We start from the raw sequence: 3,751 nt of genomic DNA on the forward strand, positions 1-3,751 counted from the left end.
ACAACAATAAAGAAATTCCATTTTTCTGCTTGGAGGCTCTGACTATACTATTTCTACAAATCATGGTTATCCTTGTGAGATGTGTGTGTGGGGTTTTATCCAAAAGGCCCCTGATGGTACTTTGGGGACTTATAAACACATAGATCACACCAATGGGATGCCGTGTGGTGGGGACCCAGTTTCAAGGTCCCACCCCATCAGAATGGAGCTATGGGATGGAGTCCAGAACCCTCCCCTCCTGGGCTCCCTGGAAATTGGGGTGCCACCAACCATGGGGGAGTACTTGCTGAAGCTCCCAGAAAGTCACCCTGGACTGAATGACTCAGGGAAGAAACTGACTGCTCAGGCCAAGGGGTGGGGCTGGGACAGGGTGTGACGCAGCCAATTCCTGTGGGTCAGGATGAGATTTTCTGAAATGTGATTTTATTTTGCGGGATTCTTTGGCTTGTGGGTGACTGAAATTCAACCTAAATCAGCTTAAAGAAAAGGAACTTTTGGGGGCCCATGGGATAGGGGAGGACAGTGATGGAGTTGGTTTATAGTTTAACTGACTCAGGTGTCTTCAGGTCTCTCTCTCTCCATCCTTCTCTCCCTCTCCTTCATCTCCCCCTCTCTGCATATTGTTCCCTCTTCCTACAGACAGACTTTTCCACTCGTGGGAGACACACCGCAGGCACCTTCAGATGTACTTCAGTTACTCTAGACAAACTTAGAGAATCCCACAGAGAGAGAGATGATCTTTCTTTTGAATCAATACATAGAAATCCCCAGGAAGGACTATGATTGGCCCCACCTGAGTCACATATCCAGCTTTTGGACCAACCACTGTGGCCAAGAGGATTGGCCAGACCTAGGTGACAATGTCCATCTCCGTGGCTGGGGCAAGGTGGCTGTCCTGTAATCAGGAGCCCCACCAGAATCACATATTTGGAGTAGGGAAGCAGTTCCCCAAAGCAAGGAGGAATATTGTTATCAAGAGAGAGGTATTCATTCCACTCGGGCTGTGGATAAAAGTCGTATTTAACACACAGCTTTTGTTTTCCCATCATCCCCATCCTTAATCCAAATGGCACCTTGTGCAAGTTAGAAAAATTAGCCCCTTCCTCTAGATATTTTGCTACCATCTGCTAGAAAATTATCATCTTAAATATACTAATCTACAATGACTACAAATGGGATTGGTGCCCAGAATTGTGCAGTGCACAACCCATACAACCAAATGCAGCAGCCCTGCCCCCTCATATACTATAATTCCCTTCAATAACTTCAATTCCTCACTAAAGAAAGTCTTACTCCATAGAGCTTAGGGCAGGGGCAAGGCAGCGACTGAAAGGGCAGAGCCGTAATTGGGAATGACAGCTGCTTCCCACCGTCTCCCCTCCAGTGCCCACAGACAGGGAGCCGTGTGCTATCCAGGGAACACTGACCAGGAATTCCAGACAGTGGCCAGCAGCAAAGCAAACTGGAGCTGCAGCAGGGCTGGGAGTGATAAGAGGGACCCTGGGGAACAGCTTTAGGGAGACAACTTGGGAAGGATGTGAGATAAAAGGTTTGCTTTTCTCTGAATGCCAGAAGAAGCAAAGAAGAGGCAGGGGCCAGCAGACCCTGGATTACATTAGCAATACCACTACGTGGAAAATGTCTGTCAGGTCAGTGAGCAAAGCAGGATAAAGAACCTTGCAGAGAAAACACCAAGGCTCCCACTTTGGTCTAGAAGACATGCCTCTGAGGGTGTGAGTGATTCACTGGGTGGAGATGGGCGAAGTCCGGGCACAGCAGGAACTTCTGAGACCACAGCCAGGCCTGGCCCACAAGGAAGGGCTCAACAATGCTGAGGCTGGATCCACAGAGAGCTACTGGGAGGAGAGGTGCCATCGGGCCCGCTCCCAGGATGGAGGGTGACCACTCCCCGGGGCTTCCCTGTGCCCCTCTCAGAGGTCACTCCGGGCTGGGCTCGGCTCAGACAGAGCTCTGGCTGCCAGAAATGACGGTGGCAGTGATGGGTATGGGAGACTGGGGGAATCTTTGGGGAACAGTTACTCTGGATTCACCCAGGGATTCTCTCGTCTGCCGGGGGCAGGCGCTGGTGAGCGAGCAGAGATGGGTCGTTTCTCAACGCCTCCACTAGGGGTCACCCCAGTCCCAGAGTGGAAGGTGGGGGAGGGGGGTTAAATAACCTCATCCCTCCCCCTACCACACCCCCTTCCCCAGCCTCTGAGGGACAGATGTCTAGCCGGAGGGGTGGGGGAGTGGTGGTGGAGACATGACCCTCAAGACTGCTGTGTGGTACAGCTGAACAGCTGTGTGTGGCGGGGGATGGGTGTGTGTGTGTGAGAGATGTGGGTGTGGGTATATAGGTAGGCATCTACTTGATAAATATCTAGTGACCATAGGTACATATAGGTGGCCCTGTGTACATGTGAATGGGAGCATGTTACATGGGCACAGACAACCACATGGATGCAAGTAACATGCATGAAATGCAAGGACGCATGGGCGTGACTGTGGTGTGTGTACACACTTGATACAAGTATAATGTCTGTGATACGTGGCATCTGTGCTTATCTGGGCAGAAGAGCACGTATGGCTATATGCGTGTAATAATACACATATGTGCACGAGCCTGACGTGAGCGTGGGAGCGAGTCTGTACGTGTGAGCCGCAGGTCTGAGTGTGAATGGGTGTGACACGCAGTGGAAGCGTTTGTGTGACTGTATGAAGGGTGGTGGTTTACGTGTATGGCTGAGCGTGTGTGAGTGTGACGGGAGGGAGCGCAGCCATGAGTGTGCACAGAGTGTGTGAGTGTGCTAGCCAGTCTGTCCCCCGGGAGTGCTTCTGGGAACGAGCGTGAAAGGAGATTCACGTGTGAGAATGAGCCTGCGTTAGTTCGTCAAGGGAGGGAGAGAAACGCGTGTGCGGGCTCAGCCGCGTGCCCCAGTGAGCGTGCGTGTGCGTGAGCGTGTGCGTGAGCGTGTGCGTGTGGGTGGGCGAGCGTGCCGCTTTCCCCCGGCCCAGGCGGTCCCGGCCGGGCCCAGCACACCCCCGTGAGGGAAGCGCGGCCCAGGCTCCCACCTGAAGATTGGCCCAGTCCTCAGGTTTCACTCATGACCCTGTGACATCAGCGGCAGCAGCTGTCCCTGCCGGCCCGGCCCCCCGGCCAAGTCCCCCAGAGTCCCAGCCCCAGCCCGAGGTGGGCACGCCGCTCCGCGCTCGGCAGCGAGCACTCCGCTCCCGTCCAACAGTGAGTACTGCGCCCCTCCGCGCCCCGCCCCGGCCGGGCGCCCCGAGGGCAGGCCACCCGGAGGGGCCGGGCACCCTGGCCCCCAGCCCGGCTTGGCTCCGAGGAAGTCACCACTTTGCTCCGGGCACCGCTGTCCTCCTGCCCACACCGGGCCCTGCTCCGAGGCTGTCCCTGCCCAAGCTCCTCGGGCCGTGACCCTCAGTCCCCACGCTTGCCTCTCGCTGCCCCGTCACCTGCTCCCTGTGCCCCTGCCCGGCTGCCGTCCCTGCCCTCAGCAGGGGTCCTCACTCTGGTCACCAGTGGCCCAGGGGTTAAGACTCGACTCCTTGGAGTGACCCGAGGGACAGAGACTGGGCTGGTGTCTTCAGGAGAGGAGGGTGAAGGAGCCAAAACAGCGACTCGCTGGGCCTGTGTGCGGTGGCCTAGAAGGCAGGGGCGCGGGGGGAGGGGAGCAGGAGGCCGGGGTGGGGGTGGGGGTGGGGGCGGGGGTGGGGGCGGGCGGCTCCTTTG

This window comes from Mesoplodon bidens (assembly GCF_964165515.1).
Source record: "Mesoplodon bidens genome assembly, chromosome: 19".
Classification (NCBI taxonomy): domain Eukaryota; kingdom Metazoa; phylum Chordata; class Mammalia; order Artiodactyla; family Ziphiidae; genus Mesoplodon; species Mesoplodon bidens.